Genomic DNA, 21,227 nt, shown 5'->3' with positions numbered 1-21,227 from the left:
TTCAAATCATTTGTCCATTAAAAATACCAAAGAAAAATTTATTATTATTTCCCCCCACCCCCAAGGTTACCATTATTTTTTAAACCTTTACCCACATATGCATTCCTCTGACTACTATTATTAAAAATATATTATTAAATAATATTGATTTTATATTGGAAATCAACAAAACTAACTATTAATATAAGAAATGTGTCAATATCATTAAAGACAATTTTAAATTAGAATGATGGAGTAGTATATTTATATAAAATAGATTTCAGAAAAGAAAGAAAATAAGAATTAGGGGTTATGTTCATAAAATAAGTAATAGATAATGTTGAGAATTTAAATGAATTCTAGTTAAGTAAAGTAGTTAACAGTGAATTTAATCACATATTTAAATAGGAGTGTTGTGAGAGTCAATTATGGTATGAGACCTAATTATGGGTTGAACACTTTTGGATTTTGCTACCTAATTCATTGTATATATAACAATAGTTAAAACTGAACCAAACAATAAATTGGTGTAGATAAGAGTGTAAGGTTTTAAGTTTTGGCTAGAGTCGAGCCAATGTCGAATCGGAAACAATTCATTTGACAATTTTAATTTAATATAAGATATATTTATTTGTTTTATTACCAAAGAAATAAAATTTCCATATTTTATACAAATATGGTAGTACTACACGAGTGAGTATTGAATTTGTAAATAAACACAAGGAATAAATTTGGTATTTGATCTTAAATTGTTTTTAATAGAAAGATTATTCATAGGACTTAGTCATAATCTCTTAATTCACAATACGAAGTTTTAGTTTGGAAAAAGAATTTTATGACACTTTAAACTACTACATAATCATAACACAAATAAATAACGATTTTTTTTAATGTGAACATAAAAAAAAGGTAGTATGGGACTTTCCATTAAATTCCACTTCAACTATAATAAATTGAAAACAATATTCTATACTCCATTTACTCGGCCTCCACCAAAGATAACATAGATTTGTATTGTTTCGTAACTTATTCTCTTCTCAACAACTTCTATTCTTTTTCTTGCCTCCAACATTTGGCAATCACCCAGTTAAAGTATATTATCCTTTACTTCCACACTCATCAAGATAAAAAGATGAGTCAGTCTCTCTATAAGACTTGTAAAGATGACGTGATAGGCTCGAACTGGGGACCTTCAGTGTGTTAGACTGACGTGATAACCAACTACACCACGAAACCACCTATGTTTCATTGAAACATTTTAAATGGTTTTAATAAAAGTATTTGTAATTGTATTTTATTGATTAGTTGTTATTCCATTTACATGTAGTTATAAATGTGAATGTTTCAATTGTTTGACTGATGAAAGTTTATTATTATATAAATTTTAATGATAGTTCATATGGTTTTAAGTAACATGACCTTTCGTGAAAAAGAATTAATTAATCCATCAGACTCATAATATGTGTCAGTCTTGAAAAAACAAAAATCTGTTTCAAATCATTTGTCCATTAAAAATACCAAAGAAAAATTTATTATTATTTCCCCCCACCCCCCAAGGTTACCATTATTTTTTAAACCTTTACCCACATATGCATTCCTCTGACTACTATTATTAAAAATATATTATTAAATAATATTGATTTTATATTGGAAATCAACAAAACTAACTATTAATATAAGAAATGTGTCAATATCATTAAAGACAATTTTAAATTAGAATGATGGAGTAGTATATTTATATAAAATAGATTTCAGAAAAGAAAGAAAATAAGAATTAGGGGTTATGTTCATAAAATAAGTAATAGATAATGTTGAGAATTTAAATGAATTCTAGTTAAGTAAAGTAGTTAACAGTGAATTTAATCACATATTTAAATAGGAGTGTTGTGAGAGTCAATTATGGTATGAGACCTAATTATGGGTTGAACACTTTTGGATTTTGCTACCTAATTCATTGTATATATAACAATAGTTAAAACTGAACCAAACAATAAATTGGTGTAGATAAGAGTGTAAGGTTTTAAGTTTTGGCTAGAGTCGAGCCAATGTCGAATCGGAAACAATTCATTTGACAATTTTAATTTAATATAAGATATATTTATTTGTTTTATTACCAAAGAAATAAAATTTCCATATTTTATACAAATATGGTAGTACTACACGAGTGAGTATTGAATTTGTAAATAAACACAAGGAATAAATTTGGTATTTGATCTTAAATTGTTTTTAATAGAAAGATTATTCATAGGACTTAGTCATAATCTCTTAATTCACAATACGAAGTTTTAGTTTGGAAAAAGAATTTTATGACACTTTAAACTACTACATAATCATAACACAAATAAATAACGATTTTTTTTATGTGAACATAAAAAAAAGGTAGTATGGGACTATCCATTAAATTCCACTTCAACTATAATAAATTGAAAACAATATTCTATACTCCATTTACTCGGCCTCCACCAAAGATAACATAGATTTGTATTGTTTGGTAACTTATTCTCTTCTCAACAACTTCTATTCTTTTTCTTGCCTCCCACATTTGGCAATCACCCAGTTAAAGTATTTTATCCTTTACTTCCACACTCATCAAGATAAAAAGACGAGTCAGTCTCTCTATAAGACTTGAAAAGATGATTTATTCTATATCCCAGACTATGAACCTTCTGAAACGCTGTTTTTTTTCGATTTCAGCGGTTCGCAATCGATTTTTATGGTTTTGTTTTATAGGTTATTATGTTTAATTGGACATGACACTGTTCCGTTTTCTCTTCAACTAGTCATAGCGGCCTGTCTGGTACGGTTTTGATCGCAATGTGTCTATAGTCTTCAAAGTGCTTAATCAACTTCGTTCTTCGTCCTAGTCATTTTTAAATAATATGTAATGTAGCTATATTCTCTCTTACAACATGTCTCTTTGGCTCATTATAGAAAATAAAATTTATTTAGTTGATTCACAAAATTGTAAATTAACTTTTGAAATTAATGTTGATGCATTGTAAAATTTACAAAAATATAGTGGTAAGCATTAAAATTTAAACTGGGGACCTTCAGTGTGTTAGACTGACGTGATAACCAACTACACCATGAAACCACCTATGTTTCATTGAAACATTTTAAATGGTTTTAAAAGAAGTATTTGTAATTGTATTTTATTGATTAGTTGTTATTCCATTTACATGTAGTTATAAATGTGAATGTTTCAATTGTTTGACTGATGAAAGTTTATTATTATATCAATTTTAATGATAGTTCATATGGTTTTAAGTAACATGACCTTTCGTGAAAAAGAATTAATTAATCCATCTGAATCATAATATGTGTCAGTTTTGAAAAAACAAAAATCTGTTTCAAATCATTTGTCCATTAAAAATACCAAAGAAAAATTTATTATTATTTCCCCCACCCCCCAAGGTTACCATTATTTTTTAAACCTTTACCCACATATGCATTCCTCTGACTACTATTATTAAAAATATATTATTAAATAATATTGATTTTATATTGGAAATCAACAAAACTAACTATTAATATAAGAAATGTGTCAATATCATTAAAGACAATTTTAAATTAGAATGATGGAGTAGTATATTTATATAAAATAGATTTCAGAAAAGAAAGAAAATAAGAATTAGGGGTTATGTTCATAAAATAAGTAATAGATAATGTTGAGAATTTAAATGAATTCTAGTTAAGTAAAGTAGTTAACAGTGAATTTAATCACATATTTAAATAGGAGTGTTGTGAGAGTCAATTATGGTATGAGACCTAATTATGGGTTGAACACTTTTGGATTTTGCTACCTAATTCATTGTATATATAACAATAGTTAAAACTGAACCAAACAATAAATTGGTGTAGATAAGAGTGTAAGGTTTTAAGTTTTGGCTAGAGTCGAGCCAATGTCGAATCGGAAACAATTCATTTGACAATTTTAATTTAATATAAGATATATTTATTTGTTTTATTACCAAAGAAATAAAATTTCCATATTTTATACAAATATGGTAGTACTACACGAGTGAGTATTGAATTTGTAAATAAACACAAGGAATAAATTTGGTATTTGATCTTAAATTGTTTTTAATAGAAAGATTATTCATAGGACTTAGTCATAATCTCTTAATTCACAATACGAAGTTTTAGTTTGGAAAAAGAATTTTATGACACTTTAAACTACTACATAATCATAACACAAATAAATAACGATTTTTTTTATGTGAACATAAAAAAAAGGTAGTATGGGACTATCCATTAAATTCCACTTCAACTATAATAAATTGAAAACAATATTCTATACTCCATTTACTCGGCCTCCACCAAAGATAACATAGATTTGTATTGTTTGGTAACTTATTCTCTTCTCAACAACTTCTATTCTTTTTCTTGCCTCCCACATTTGGCAATCACCCAGTTAAAGTATTTTATCCTTTACTTCCACACTCATCAAGATAAAAAGACGAGTCAGTCTCTCTATAAGACTTGAAAAGATGATTTATTCTATATCCCAGACTATGAACCTTCTGAAACGCTGTTTTTTTTCGATTTCAGCGGTTCGCAATCGATTTTTATGGTTTTGTTTTATAGGTTATTATGTTTAATTGGACATGACACTGTTCCGTTTTCTCTTCAACTAGTCATAGCGGCCTGTCTGGTACGGTTTTGATCGCAATGTGTCTATAGTCTTCAAAGTGCTTAATCAACTTCGTTCTTCGTCCTAGTCATTTTTAAATAATATGTAATGTAGCTATATTCTCTCTTACAACATGTCTCTTTGGCTCATTCTAGAAAATAAAATTTATTTAGTTGATTCACAAAATTGTAAATTAACTTTTGAAATTAATGTTGATGCATTGTAAAATTTACAAAAATATAGTGGTAAGCATTAAAATTAAACTGGGGACCTTCAGTGTGTTAGACTGACGTGATAACCAACTACACCACGAAACCACCTATGTTTCATTGAAACATTTTAAATGGTTTTAATAAAAGTATTTGTAATTGTATTTTATTGATTAGTTGTTATTCCATTTACATGTAGTTATAAATGTGAATGTTTCAATTGTTTGACTGATGAAAGTTTATTATTATATCAATTTTAATGATAGTTCATATGGTTTTAAGTAACATGACCTTTCGTGAAAAAGAATTAATTAATCCATCAGACTCATAATATGTGTCAGTTTTGAAAAAACAAAAATCTGTTTCAAATCATTTGTCCATTAAAAATACCAAAGAAAAATTTATTATTATTTCCCCCCACCCCCCAAGGTTACCATTATATTTTAAACCTTTACCCACATATGCATTCCTCTGACTACTATTATTAAAAATATATTATTAAATAATATTGATTTTATATTGGAAATCAACAAAACTAACTATTAATATAAGAAATGTGTCAATATCATTAAAGACAATTTTAAATTAGAATGATGGAGTAGTATATTTATATAAAATAGATTTCAGAAAAGAAAGAAAATAAGAATTAGGGGTTATGTTCATAAAATAAGTAATAGATAATGTTGAGAATTTAAATGAATTCTAGTTAAGTAAAGTAGTTAACAGTGAATTTAATCACATATTTAAATAGGAGTGTTGTGAGAGTCAATTATGGTATGAGACCTAATTATGGGTTGAACACTTTTGGATTTTGCTACCTAATTCATTGTATATATAACAATAGTTAAAACTGAACCAAACAATAAATTGGTGTAGATAAGAGTGTAAGGTTTTAAGTTTTGGCTAGAGTCGAGCCAATGTCGAATCGGAAACAATTCATTTGACAATTTTAATTTAATATAAGATATATTTATTTGTTTTATTACCAAAGAAATAAAATTTCCATATTTTATACAAATATGGTAGTACTACACGAGTGAGTATTGAATTTGTAAATAAACACAAGGAATAAATTTGGTATTTGATCTTAAATTGTTTTTAATAGAAAGATTATTCATAGGACTTAGTCATAATCTCTTAATTCACAATACGAAGTTTTAGTTTGGAAAAAGAATTTTATGACACTTTAAACTACTACATAATCATAACACAAATAAATAACGATTTTTTTTATGTGAACATAAAAAAAAGGTAGTATGGGACTATCCATTAAATTCCACTTCAACTATAATAAATTGAAAACAATATTCTATACTCCATTTACTCGGCCTCCACCAAAGATAACATAGATTTGTATTGTTTGGTAACTTATTCTCTTCTCAACAACTTCTATTCTTTTTCTTGCCTCCCACATTTGGCAATCACCCAGTTAAAGTATTTTATCCTTTACTTCCACACTCATCAAGATAAAAAGACGAGTCAGTCTCTCTATAAGACTTGAAAAGATGATTTATTCTATATCCCAGACTATGAACCTTCTGAAACGCTGTTTTTTTTCGATTTCAGCGGTTCGCAATCGATTTTTATGGTTTTGTTTTATAGGTTATTATGTTTAATTGGACATGACACTGTTCCGTTTTCTCTTCAACTAGTCATAGCGGCCTGTCTGGTACGGTTTTGATCGCAATGTGTCTATAGTCTTCAAAGTGCTTAATCAACTTCGTTCTTCGTCCTAGTCATTTTTAAATAATATGTAATGTAGCTATATTCTCTCTTACAACATGTCTCTTTGGCTCATTCTAGAAAATAAAATTTATTTAGTTGATTCACAAAATTGTAAATTAACTTTTGAAATTAATGTTGATGCATTGTAAAATTTACAAAAATATAGTGGTAAGCATTAAAATTTAAATTAGAGTTAACACCATTTGGCTTCGCCCAGGCTCGAACTGGGGACCTTCAGTGTGTTAGACTGACGTGATAACCAACTACACCACGAAACCACCTATGTTTCATTGAAACATTTTAAATGGTTTTAATAAAAGTATTTGTAATTGTATTTTATTGATTAGTTGTTATTCCATTTACATGTAGTTATAAATGTGAATGTTTCAATTGTTTGACTGATGAAAGTTTATTATTATATCAATTTTAATGATAGTTCATATGGTTTTAAGTAACATGACCTTTCGTGAAAAAGAATTAATTAATCCATCAGACTCATAATATGTGTCAGTTTTGAAAAAACAAAAATCTGTTTCAAATCATTTGTCCATTAAAAATACCAAAGAAAAATTTATTATTATTTCCCCCCACCCCCCAAGGTTACCATTATTTTTTAAACCTTTACCCACATATGCATTCCTCTGACTACTATTATTAAAAATATATTATTAAATAATATTGATTTTATATTGGAAATCAACAAAACTAACTATTAATATAAGAAATGTGTCAATATCATTAAAGACAATTTTAAATTAGAATGATGGAGTAGTATATTTATATAAAATAGATTTCAGAAAAGAAAGAAAATAAGAATTAGGGGTTATGTTCATAAAATAAGTAATAGATAATGTTGAGAATTTAAATGAATTCTAGTTAAGTAAAGTAGTTAACAGTGAATTTAATCACATATTTAAATAGGAGTGTTGTGAGAGTCAATTATGGTATGAGACCTAATTATGGGTTGAACACTTTTGGATTTTGCTACCTAATTCATTGTATATATAACAATAGTTAAAACTGAACCAAACAATAAATTGGTGTAGATAAGAGTGTAAGGTTTTAAGTTTTGGCTAGAGTCGAGCCAATGTCGAATCGGAAACAATTCATTTGACAATTTTAATTTAATATAAGATATATTTATTTGTTTTATTACCAAAGAAATAAAATTTCCATATTTTATACAAATATGGTAGTACTACACGAGTGAGTATTGAATTTGTAAATAAACACAAGGAATAAATTTGGTATTTGATCTTAAATTGTTTTTAATAGAAAGATTATTCATAGGACTTAGTCATAATCTCTTAATTCACAATACGAAGTTTTAGTTTGGAAAAAGAATTTTATGACACTTTAAACTACTACATAATCATAACACAAATAAATAACGATTTTTTTTATGTGAACATAAAAAAAAGGTAGTATGGGACTATCCATTAAATTCCACTTCAACTATAATAAATTGAAAACAATATTCTATACTCCATTTACTCGGCCTCCACCAAAGATAACATAGATTTGTATTGTTTGGTAACTTATTCTCTTCTCAACAACTTCTATTCTTTTTCTTGCCTCCCACATTTGGCAATCACCCAGTTAAAGTATTTTATCCTTTACTTCCACACTCATCAAGATAAAAAGACGAGTCAGTCTCTCTATAAGACTTGAAAAGATGATTTATTCTATATCCCAGACTATGAACCTTCTGAAACGCTGTTTTTTTTCGATTTCAGCGGTTCGCAATCGATTTTTAGTTTTATAGTTATTATGTTTAAAAGACCTGTTCCGTCTCTTATATAGCCTGATGATGATTTATTCTATATCCAAGTGCTTAATCAACCTTCTGAAACGCTGTTTTTTTTTCGATTTCAGCGGTTCGCAATCGTTTTTATGGTTTTGTTTTATAGGTTATTATGTTTAATTGGAATGACAATGTTCCGTTTTCTCTTAAATTAGTCATAACACCATTTGGCTTCGCCCAGGCTCGAACTGGGGACCTTCAGTGTGTTAGACTGACGTGATAACCAACTACACCACGAAACCACCTATGTTTCATTGAAACATTTTAAATGGTTTTAATAAAAGTATTTGTAATTGTATTTTATTGATTAGTTGTTATTCCATTTACATGTAGTTATAAATGTGAATGTTTCAATTGTTTGACTGATGAAAGTTTATTATTATATCAATTTTAATGATAGTTCATATGGTTTTAAGTAACATGACCTTTCGTGAAAAAGAATTAATTAATCCATCAGACTCATAATATGTGTCAGTTTTGAAAAAACAAAAATCTGTTTCAAATCATTTGTCCATTAAAAATACCAAAGAAAAATTTATTATTATTTCCCCCACCCCCCAAGGTTACCATTATTTTTTAAACCTTTACCCACATATGCATTCCTCTGACTACTATTATTAAAAATATATTATTAAATAATATTGATTTTATATTGGAAATCAACAAAACTAACTATTAATATAAGAAATGTGTCAATATCATTAAAGACAATTTTAAATTAGAATGATGGAGTAGTATATTTATATAAAATAGATTTCAGAAAAGAAAGAAAATAAGAATTAGGGGTTATGTTCATAAAATAAGTAATAGATAATGTTGAGAATTTAAATGAATTCTAGTTAAGTAAAGTAGTTAACAGTGAATTTAATCACATATTTAAATAGGAGTGTTGTGAGAGTCAATTATGGTATGAGACCTAATTATGGGTTGAACACTTTTGGATTTTGCTACCTAATTCATTGTATATATAACAATAGTTAAAACTGAACCAAACAATAAATTGGTGTAGATAAGAGTGTAAGGTTTTAAGTTTTGGCTAGAGTCGAGCCAATGTCGAATCGGAAACAATTCATTTGACAATTTTAATTTAATATAAGATATATTTATTTGTTTTATTACCAAAGAAATAAAATTTCCATATTTTATACAAATATGGTAGTACTACACGAGTGAGTATTGAATTTGTAAATAAACACAAGGAATAAATTTGGTATTTGATCTTAAATTGTTTTTAATAGAAAGATTATTCATAGGACTTAGTCATAATCTCTTAATTCACAATACGAAGTTTTAGTTTGGAAAAAGAATTTTATGACACTTTAAACTACTACATAATCATAACACAAATAAATAACGATTTTTTTTATGTGAACATAAAAAAAAGGTAGTATGGGACTATCCATTAAATTCCACTTCAACTATAATAAATTGAAAACAATATTCTATACTCCATTTACTCGGCCTCCACCAAAGATAACATAGATTTGTATTGTTTGGTAACTTATTCTCTTCTCAACAACTTCTATTCTTTTTCTTGCCTCCCACATTTGGCAATCACCCAGTTAAAGTATTTTATCCTTTACTTCCACACTCATCAAGATAAAAAGACGAGTCAGTCTCTCTATAAGACTTGAAAAGATGATTTATTCTATATCCCAGACTATGAACCTTCTGAAACGCTGTTTTTTTTCGATTTCAGCGGTTCGCAATCGATTTTTATGGTTTTGTTTTATAGGTTATTATGTTTAATTGGACATGACACTGTTCCGTTTTCTCTTCAACTAGTCATAGCGGCCTGTCTGGTACGGTTTTGATCGCAATGTGTCTATAGTCTTCAAAGTGCTTAATCAACTTCGTTCTTCGTCCTAGTCATTTTTAAATAATATGTAATGTAGCTATATTCTCTCTTACAACATGTCTCTTTGGCTCATTCTAGAAAATAAAATTTATTTAGTTGATTCACAAAATTGTAAATTAACTTTTGAAATTAATGTTGATGCATTGTAAAATTTACAAAAATATAGTGGTAAGCATTAAAATTTAAATTAGAGTTAACACCATTTGGCTTCGCCCAGGCTCGAACTGGGGACCTTCAGTGTGTTAGACTGACGTGATAACCAACTACACCACGAAACCACCTATGTTTCATTGAAACATTTTAAATGGTTTTAATAAAAGTATTTGTAATTGTATTTTATTGATTAGTTGTTATTCCATTTACATGTAGTTATAAATGTGAATGTTTCAATTGTTTGACTGATGAAAGTTTATTATTATATCAATTTTAATGATAGTTCATATGGTTTTAAGTAACATGACCTTTCGTGAAAAAGAATTAATTAATCCATCAGAATCATAATATGTGTCAGTTTTGAAAAAACAAAAATCTGTTTCAAATCATTTGTCCATTAAAAATACCAAAGAAAAATTTATTATTATTTCCCCCCACCCCCCAAGGTTACCATTATTTTTAAACCTTTACCCACATATGCATTCCTCTGACTACTATTATGAAAAATATATTATTAAATAATATTGATTTTATATTGGAAATCAACAAAACTAACTATTAATATAAGAAATGTGTCAATATCATTAAAGACAATTTTAAATTAGAATGATGGAGTAGTATATTTATATAAAATAGATTTCAGAAAAGAAAGAAAATAAGAATTAGGGGTTATGTTCATAAAATAAGTAATAGATAATGTTGAGAATTTAAATGAATTCTAGTTAAGTAAAGTAGTTAACAGTGAATTTAATCACATATTTAAATAGGAGTGTTGTGAGAGTCAATTATGGTATGAGACCTAATTATGGGTTGAACACTTTTGGATTTTGCTACCTAATTCATTGTATATATAACAATAGTTAAAACTGAACCAAACAATAAATTGGTGTAGATAAGAGTGTAAGGTTTTAAGTTTTGGCTAGAGTCGAGCCAATGTCGAATCGGAAACAATTCATTTGACAATTTTAATTTAATATAAGATATATTTATTTGTTTTATTACCAAAGAAATAAAATTTCCATATTTTATACAAATATGGTAGTACTACACGAGTGAGTATTGAATTTGTAAATAAACACAAGGAATAAATTTGGTATTTCCTCTTAAATTGTTTTTAATAGAAAGATTATTCATAGGACTTAGTCATAATCTCTTAATTCACAATACGAAGTTTTAGTTTGGAAAAAGAATTTTATGACACTTTAAACTACTACATAATCATAACACAAATAAATAACGATTTTTTTTATGTGAACATAAAAAAAAGGTAGTATGGGACTATCCATTAAATTCCACTTCAACTATAATAAATTGAAAACAATATTCTATACTCCATTTACTCGGCCTCCACCAAAGATAACATAGATTTGTATTGTTTGGTAACTTATTTGGCAATCACCCAGTTAAAGTATTTTATCCTTTACTTCCACACTCATCAAGATAAAAAGACGAGTCAGTCTCTCTATAAGACTTGAAAAGATGATTTATTCTATATCCCAGACTATGAACCTTCTGAAACGCTGTTTTTTTTTCGATTTCAGCGGTTCGCAATCGATTTTTATGGTTTTGTTTTATAGGTTATTATGTTTAATAGACTTGAAAAGATGATTTATTCTATATCCCAGACTATGAACCTTCTGAAACGCTGTTTTTTTTTCGATTTCAGCGGTTCGCAATCGATTTTTATGGTTTTGTTTTATAGGTTATTATGTTTAATTGGACATGACACTGTTCCGTTTTCTTTAAATAGTCATAACACCATTTGGCTTCGCCCAGGCTCGAACTGGGGACCTTCAGTGTGTTAGACTGACGTGATAACCAACTACACCACGAAACCACCTATGTTTCATTGAAACATTTTAAATGGTTTTAATAAAAGTATTTGTAATTGTATTTTATTGATTAGTTGTTATTCCATTTACATGTAGTTATAAATGTGAATGTTTCAATTGTTTGACTGATGAAAGTTTATTATTATATCAATTTTAATGATAGTTCATATGGTTTTAAGTAACATGACCTTTCGTGAAAAAGAATTAATTAATCCATCAGACTCATAATATGTGTCAGTCTTGAAAAAACAAAAATCTGTTTCAAATCATTTGTCCATTAAAAATACCAAAGAAAAATTTATTATTATTTCCCCCACCCCCCAAGGTTACCATTATTTTTTAAACCTTTACCCACATATGCATTCCTCTGACTACTATTATTAAAAATATATTATTAAATAATATTGATTTTATATTGGAAATCAACAAAACTAACTATTAATATAAGAAATGTGTCAATATCATTAAAGACAATTTTAAATTAGAATGATGGAGTAGTATATTTATATAAAATAGATTTCAGAAAAGAAAGAAAATAAGAATTAGGGGTTATGTTCATAAAATAAGTAATAGATAATGTTGAGAATTTAAATGAATTCTAGTTAAGTAAAGTAGTTAACAGTGAATTTAATCACATATTTAAATAGGAGTGTTGTGAGAGTCAATTATGGTATGAGACCTAATTATGGGTTGAACACTTTTGGATTTTGCTACCTAATTCATTGTATATATAACAATAGTTAAAACTGAACCAAACAATAAATTGGTGTAGATAAGAGTGTAAGGTTTTAAGTTTTGGCTAGAGTCGAGCCAATGTCGAATCGGAAACAATTCATTTGACAATTTTAATTTAATATAAGATATATTTATTTGTTTTATTACCAAAGAAATAAAATTTCCATATTTTATACAAATATGGTAGTACTACACGAGTGAGTATTGAATTTGTAAATAAACACAAGGAATAAATTTGGTATTTCCTCTTAAATTGTTTTTAATAGAAAGATTATTCATAGGACTTAGTCATAATCTCTTAATTCACAATACGAAGTTTTAGTTTGGAAAAAGAATTTTATGACACTTTTAACTACTACATAATCATAACACAAATAAATAACGATTTTTTTTATGTGAACATAAAAAAAAGGTAGTATGGGACTATCCATTAAATTCCACTTCAACTATAATAAATTGAAAACAATATTCTATACTCCATTTACTCGGCCTCCACCAAAGATAACATAGATTTGTATTGTTTGGTAACTTATTCTCTTCTCAACAACTATAATAAATTGAAACTCTGTTTTTTTTTCGATTTCAGCGGTTCGCAATCGATTTTTATGGTTTTGTTTTATAGGTTATTATGTTTAATAGACTTGAAAAGATGATTTATTCTATATCCCAGACTATTGTGAAACGCTGTTTTTTTTTTCGATTTCAGCGGTTCGCAATCGATTTTTATGGTTTTTTTTTATAGGTTATTATGTTTAATTGGACATGACACTGTTCCGTTTTCTTTAAATAGTCATAACACCATTTGGCTTCGCCCAGGCTCGAACTGGGGACCTTCAGTGTGTTAGACTGACGTGATAACCAACTACACCACGAAACCACCTATGTTTCATTGAAACATTTTAAATGGTTTTAATAAAAGTATTTGTAATTGTATTTTATTGATTAGTTGTTATTCCATTTACATGTAGTTATAAATGTGAATGTTTCAATTGTTTGACTGATGAAAGTTTATTATTATATCAATTTTAATGATAGTTCATATGGTTTTAAGTAACATGACCTTTCGTGAAAAAGAATTAATTAATCCATCAGACTCATAATATGTGTCAGTCTTGAAAAAACAAAAATCTGTTTCAAATCATTTGTCCATTAAAAATACCAAAGAAAAATTTATTATTATTTCCCCCCACCCCCCAAGGTTACCATTATTTTTTAAACCTTTACCCACATATGCATTCCTCTGACTACTATTATTAAAAATATATTATTAAATAATATTGATTTTATATTGGAAATCAACAAAACTAACTATTAATATAAGAAATGTGTCAATATCATTAAAGACAATTTTAAATTAGAATGATGGAGTAGTATATTTATATAAAATAGATTTCAGAAAAGAAAGAAAATAAGAATTAGGGGTTATGTTCATAAAATAAGTAATAGATAATGTTGAGAATTTAAATGAATTCTAGTTAAGTAAAGTAGTTAACAGTGAATTTAATCACATATTTAAATAGGAGTGTTGTGAGAGTCAATTATGGTATGAGACCTAATTATGGGTTGAACACTTTTGGATTTTGCTACCTAATTCATTGTATATATAACAATAGTTAAAACTGAACCAAACAATAAATTGGTGTAGATAAGAGTGTAAGGTTTTAAGTTTTGGCTAGAGTCGAGCCAATGTCGAATCGGAAACAATTCATTTGACAATTTTAATTTAATATAAGATATATTTATTTGTTTTATTACCAAAGAAATAAAATTTCCATATTTTATACAAATATGGTAGTACTACACGAGTGAGTATTGAATTTGTAAATAAACACAAGGAATAAATTTGGTATTTGATCTTAAATTGTTTTAATAGAAAGATTATTCATAGGACTTAGTCATAATCTCTTAATTCACAATACGAAGTTTTAGTTTGGAAAAAGAATTTTATGACACTTTAAACTACTACATAATCATAACACAAATAAATAACGATTTTTTTTTATGTGAACATAAAAAAAAGGTAGTATGGGACTATCCATTAAATTCCACTTCAACTATAATAAATTGAAAACAATATTCTATACTCCATTTACTCGGCCTCCACCAAAGATAACATAGATTTGTATTGTTTGGTAACTTATTCTCTTCTCAACAACTTCTATTCTTTTTCTTGCCTCCCACATTTGGCAATCACCCAGTTAAAGTATTTTATCCTTTACTTCCACACTCATCAAGATAAAAAGACGAGTCAGTCTCTCTATAAGACTTGAAAAGATGATTTATTCTATATCCCAGACTATGAACCTTCTGAAACGCTGTTTTTTTTCGATTTCAGCGGTTCGCAATCGATTTTTATGGTTTTGTTTTATAGGTTATTATGTTTAATTGGACATGACACTGTTCCGTTTTCTCTTCAACTAGTCATAGCGGCCTGTCTGGTACGGTTTTGATCGCAATGTGTCTATAGTCTTCAAAGTGCTTAATCAACTTCGTTCTTCGTCCTAGTCATTTTTAAATAATATGTAATGTAGCTATATTCTCTCTTACAACATGTCTCTTTGGCTCATTCTAGAAAATAAATTTATTTAGTTGATTCACAAAATTGTAAATTAACTTTTGAAATTAATGTTGATGCATTGTAAAATTTACAAAAATATAGTGGTAAGCATTAAAATTTAAATTAGAGTTAACACCATTTGGCTTCGCCCAGGCTCGAACTGGGGACCTTCAGTGTGTTAGACTGACGTGATAACCAACTACACCACGAAACCACCTATGTTTCATTGAAACATTTTAAATGGTTTTAATAAAAGTATTTGTAATTGTATTTTATTGATTAGTTGTTATTCCATTTACATGTAGTTATAAATGTGAATGTTTCAATTGTTTGACTGATGAAAGTTTATTATTATATCAATTTTAATGATAGTTCATATGGTTTTAAGTAACATGACCTTTCGTGAAAAAGAATTAATTAATCCATCAGACTCATAATATGTGTCAGTTTGAAAAAACAAAAATCTGTTTCAAATCATTTGTCCATTAAAAATACCAAAGAAAAATTTATTATTATTTCCCCCCACCCCCAAGGTTACCATTATTTTTTAAACCTTTACCCACATATGCATTCCTCTGACTACTATTATTAAAAATATATATTAAATAATATTGATTTTATATTGGAAATCAACAAAACTAACTATTAATATAAGAAATGTGTCAATATCATTAAAGACAATTTTAAATTAGAATGATGGAGTAGTATATTTATATAAAATAGATTTCAGAAAAGAAAGAAAATAAGAATTAGGGGTTATGTTCATAAAATAAGTAATAGATAATGTTGAGAATTTAAATGAATTCTAGTTAAGTAAAGTAGTTAACAGTGAATTTAATCACATATTTAAATAGGAGTGTTGTGAGAGTCAATTATGGTATGAGACCTAATTATGGGTTGAACACTTTTGGATTTTGCTACCTAATTCATTGTATATATAACAATAGTTAAAACTGAACCAAACAATAAATTGGTGTAGATAAGAGTGTAAGGTTTTAAGTTTTGGCTAGAGTCGAGCCAATGTCGAATCGGAAACAATTCATTTGACAATTTTAATTTAATATAAGATATATTTATTTGTTTTATTACCAAAGAAATAAAATTTCCATATTTTATACAAATATGGTAGTACTACACGAGTGAGTATTGAATTTGTAAATAAACACAAGGAATAATTTGGTATTTGATCTTAAATTGTTTTTAATAGAAAGATTATTCATAGGACTTAGTCATAATCTCTTAATTCACAATACGAAGTTTTAGTTTGGAAAAAGAATTTTATGACACTTTAAACTACTACATAATCATAACACAAATAAATAACGATTTTTTTATGTGAACATAAAAAAAAGGTAGTATGGGACTATCCATTAAATTCCACTTCAACTATAATAAATTGAAAACAATATTCTATACTCCATTTACTCGGCCTCCACCAAAGATAACATAGATTTGTATTGTTTGGTAACTTATTCTCTTCTCAACAACTTCTATTCTTTTTCTTGCCTCCCACATTTGGCAATCACCCAGTTAAAGTATTTTATCCTTTACTTCCACACTCATCAAGATAAAAAGACGAGTCAGTCTCTCTATAAGACTTGAAAAGATGATTTATTCTATATCCCAGACTATGAACCTTCTGAAACGCTGTTTTTTTTCGATTTCAGCGGTTCGCAATCGATTTTTATGGTTTTGTTTTATAGGTTATTATGTTTAATTGGACATGACACTGTTCCGTTTTCTCTTCAACTAGTCATAGCGGCCTGTCTGGTACGGTTTTGATCGCAATGTGTCTATAGTCTTCAAAGTGCTTAATCAACTTCGTTCTTCGTCCTAGTCATTTTTAAATAATATGTAATGTAGCTATATTCTCTCTTACAACATGTCTCTTTGGCTCATTCTAGAAAATAAAATTTATTTAGTTGATTCACAAAATTGTAAATTAACTTTTGAAATTAATGTTGATGCATTGTAAAATTTACAAAATATAGTGGTAAGCATTAAAATTTAAATTAGAGTTAACACCATTTGGCTTCGCCCAGGCTCGAACTGGGGACCTTCAGTGTGTTAGACTGACGTGATAACCAACTACACCACGAAACCACCTATGTTTCATTGAAACATTTTAAATGGTTTTAATAAAAGTATTTGTAATTGTATTTTATTGATTAGTTGTTATTCCATTTACATGTAGTTATAAATGTGAATGTTTCAATTGTTTGACTGATGAAAGTTTATTATTATATCAATTTTAATGATAGTTCATATGGTTTTAAGTAACATGACCTTTCGTGAAAAAGAATTAATTAATCCATCAGACTCATAATATGTGTCAGTTTTGAAAAAACAAAAATCTGTTTCAAATCATTTGTCCATTAAAAATACCAAAGAAAAATTTATTATTATTTCCCCCACCCCCAAGGTTACCATTATTTTTAAACCTTTACCCACATATGCATTCCTCTGACTACTATTATTAAAAATATATTATTAAATAATATTGATTTTATATTGGAAATCAACAAAACTAACTATTAATATAAGAAATGTGTCAATATCATTAAAGACAATTTTAAATTAGAATGATGGAGTAGTATATTTATATAAAATAGATTTCAGAAAAGAAAGAAAATAAGAATTAGGGGTTATGTTCATAAAATAAGTAATAGATAATGTTGAGAATTTAAATGAATTCTAGTTAAGTAAAGTAGTTAACAGTGAATTTAATCACATATTTAAATAGGAGTGTTGTGAGAGTCAATTATGGTATGAGACCTAATTATGGGTTGAACACTTTTGGATTTTGCTACCTAATTCATTGTATATATAACAATAGTTAAAACTGAACCAAACAATAAATTGGTGTAGATAAGAGTGTAAGGTTTTAAGTTTTGGCTAGAGTCGAGCCAATGTCGAATCGGAAACAATTCATTTGACAATTTTAATTTAATATAAGATATATTTATTTGTTTTATTACCAAAGAAATAAAATTTCCATATTTTATACAAATATGGTAGTACTACACGAGTGAGTATTGAATTTGTAAATAAACACAAGGAATAAATTTGGTATTTGATCTTAAATTGTTTTTAATAGAAAGATTATTCATAGGACTTAGTCATAATCTCTTAATTCACAATACGAAGTTTTAGTTTGGAAAAAGAATTTTATGACACTTTAAACTACTACATAATCATAACACAAATAAATAACGATTTTTTTTATGTGAACATAAAAAAAAGGTAGTATGGGACTATCCATTAAATTCCACTTCAACTATAATAAATTGAAAACAATATTCTATACTCCATTTACTCGGCCTCCACCAAAGATAACATAGATTTGTATTGTTTGGTAACTTATTCTCTTCTCAACAACTTCTATTCTTTTTCTTGCCTCCCACATTTGGCAATCACCCAGTTAAAGTATTTTATCCTTTACTTCCACACTCATCAAGATAAAAAGACGAGTCAGTCTCTCTATAAGACTTGAAAAGATGATTTATTCTATATCCCAGACTATGAACCTTCTGAAACGCTGTTTTTTTTCGATTTCAGCGGTTCGCAATCGATTTTTATGGTTTTGTTTTATAGGTTATTATGTTTAATTGGACATGACACTGTTCCGTTTTCTCTTCAACTAGTCATAGCGGCCTGTCTGGTACGGTTTTGATCGCAATGTGTCTATAGTCTTCAAAGTGCTTAATCAACTTCGTTCTTCGTCCTAGTCATTTTTAAATAATATGTAATGTAGCTATATTCTCTCTTACAACATGTCTCTTTGGCTCATTCTAGAAAATAAAATTTATTTAGTTGATTCACAAAATTGTAAATTAACTTTTGAAATTAATGTTGATGCATTGTAAAATTTACAAAAATATAGTGGTAAGCATTAAAATTTAAATTAGAGTTAACACCATTTGGCTTCGCCCAGGCTCGAACTGGGGACCTTCAGTGTGTTAGACTGACGTGATAACCAACTACACCACGAAACCACCTATGTTTCATTGAAACATTTTAAATGGTTTTAATAAAAGTATTTGTAATTGTATTTTATTGATTAGTTGTTATTCCATTTACATGTAGTTATAAATGTGAATGTTTCAATTGTTTGACTGATGAAAGTTTATTATTATATCAATTTTAATGATAGTTCATATGGTTTTAAGTAACATGACCTTTCGTGAAAAAGAATTAATTAATCCATCAGACTCATAATATGTGTCAGTCTTGAAAAAACAAAAATCTGTTTCAAATCATTTGTCCATTAAAAATACCAAGAAAAATTTATTATTATTTCCCCCCACCCCCCAAGGTTACCATTATTTTTAAACCTTTACCCACATATGCATTCCTCTGACTACTATTATTAAAAATATATTATTAAATAATATTGATTTTATATTGGAAATCAACAAAACTAACTATTAATATAAGAAATGTGTCAATATCATTAAAGACAATTTTAAATTAGAATGATGGAGTAGTATATTTATATAAAATAGATTTCAGAAAAGAAAGAAAATAAGAATTAGGGGTTATGTTCATAAAATAAGTAATAGATAATGTTGAGAATTTAAATGAATTCTAGTTAAGTAAAGTAGTTAACAGTGAATTTAATCACATATTTAAATAGGAGTGTTGTGAGAGTCAATTATGGTATGAGACCTAATTATGGGTTGAACACTTTTGGATTTTGCTACCTAATTCATTGTATATATAACAATAGTTAAAACTGAACCAAACAATAAATTGGTGTAGATAAGAGTGTAAGGTTTTAAGTTTTGGCTAGAGTCGAGCCAATGTCGAATCGGAAACAATTCATTTGACAATTTTAATTTAATATAAGATATATTTATTTGTTTTATTACCAAAGAAATAAAATTTCCATATTTTATACAAATATGGTAGTACTACACGAGTGAGTATTGAATTTGTAAATAAACACAAGGAATAAATTTGGTATTTGATCTTAAATTGTTTTTAATAGAAAGATTATTCATAGGACTTAGTCATAATCTCTTAATTCACAATACGAAGTTTTAGTTTGGAAAAAGAATTTTATGACACTTTAAACTACTACATAATCATAACACAAATAAATAACGATTTTTTTTATGTGAACATAAAAAAAAGGTAGTATGGGACTATCCATTAAATTCCACTTCAACTATAATAAATTGAAAACAATATTCTATACTCCATTTACTCGGCCTCCACCAAAGATAACATAGATTTGTATTGTTTGGTAACTTATTCTCTTCTCAACAACTTCTATTCTTTTTCTTGCCTCCCACATTTGGCAATCACCCAGTTAAAGTATTTTATCCTTTACTTCCACACTCATCAAGATAAAAAGACGAGTCAGTCTCTAAAAGACGAGTCAGTCTCCTATATAAGACTTGAAAAGATGATTTATTCTATATCCCAGAAATGAACCTTCTGAAACGCTGTTTTTTTTTTTCGATTTCAGCGGTTCGCAATCGATTTTATGGTTGTTTTATAGGTTATTATGTTTAATTGGACATGACACTGTTCCGTTTCTCTTCAACTAGTCATACACCATTTGCTTCGCCAAGGCTCGAACTGGGGACCTCCTGTGTTAGATGACGTGATAACCAACTAACCACGAAACCACCTATGTTTCATTGAAACATTAAATGGTTTTAATAAAAGTATTTGTAATTGTATTTAATTGATTAGTTGTTATTCCATTTACATGTAGTATAAATGTGAATGTTT

At 27.5% G+C, this 21,227-nt stretch overlaps 8 non-coding genes across 8 annotated transcripts; all 8 read right to left on the bottom strand.

The window, feature by feature from the left end:
• Positions 1 to 6,750: 6,750 nt before the first annotated feature.
• TRNAV-AAC (transfer RNA valine (anticodon AAC)) lies at positions 6,751 to 6,824 on the bottom strand. Its single transcript has one exon. It is a non-coding gene; the product is annotated as a tRNA-Val (tRNA).
• Positions 6,825 to 8,518: 1,694 nt separating this feature from the next.
• Positions 8,519 to 8,592, bottom strand: TRNAV-AAC (transfer RNA valine (anticodon AAC)). The gene has a single exon. It is a non-coding gene; the product is annotated as a tRNA-Val (tRNA).
• A 1,820-nt stretch (positions 8,593 to 10,412) lies between these two features.
• On the bottom strand, positions 10,413 to 10,486 carry TRNAV-AAC (transfer RNA valine (anticodon AAC)). Its single transcript has one exon. It is a non-coding gene; the product is annotated as a tRNA-Val (tRNA).
• A 1,638-nt stretch (positions 10,487 to 12,124) lies between these two features.
• Positions 12,125 to 12,198, bottom strand: TRNAV-AAC (transfer RNA valine (anticodon AAC)). The gene has a single exon. It is a non-coding gene; the product is annotated as a tRNA-Val (tRNA).
• A 1,533-nt stretch (positions 12,199 to 13,731) lies between these two features.
• TRNAV-AAC (transfer RNA valine (anticodon AAC)) lies at positions 13,732 to 13,805 on the bottom strand. Its single transcript has one exon. It is a non-coding gene; the product is annotated as a tRNA-Val (tRNA).
• A 1,820-nt stretch (positions 13,806 to 15,625) lies between these two features.
• On the bottom strand, positions 15,626 to 15,699 carry TRNAV-AAC (transfer RNA valine (anticodon AAC)). The gene has a single exon. It is a non-coding gene; the product is annotated as a tRNA-Val (tRNA).
• Positions 15,700 to 17,514: 1,815 nt separating this feature from the next.
• Positions 17,515 to 17,588, bottom strand: TRNAV-AAC (transfer RNA valine (anticodon AAC)). Its single transcript has one exon. It is a non-coding gene; the product is annotated as a tRNA-Val (tRNA).
• A 1,818-nt stretch (positions 17,589 to 19,406) lies between these two features.
• TRNAV-AAC (transfer RNA valine (anticodon AAC)) lies at positions 19,407 to 19,480 on the bottom strand. The gene has a single exon. It is a non-coding gene; the product is annotated as a tRNA-Val (tRNA).
• Between the last annotated feature and the right edge of the window lie 1,747 nt (positions 19,481 to 21,227).

This window comes from Lathyrus oleraceus, unplaced genomic scaffold (assembly GCF_024323335.1).
Source record: "Lathyrus oleraceus cultivar Zhongwan6 unplaced genomic scaffold, CAAS_Psat_ZW6_1.0 chrUn0165, whole genome shotgun sequence".
NCBI classification, from domain to species: domain Eukaryota; kingdom Viridiplantae; phylum Streptophyta; class Magnoliopsida; order Fabales; family Fabaceae; genus Lathyrus; species Lathyrus oleraceus.
This window is presented reverse-complemented; position numbering and strand designations above follow the sequence as displayed.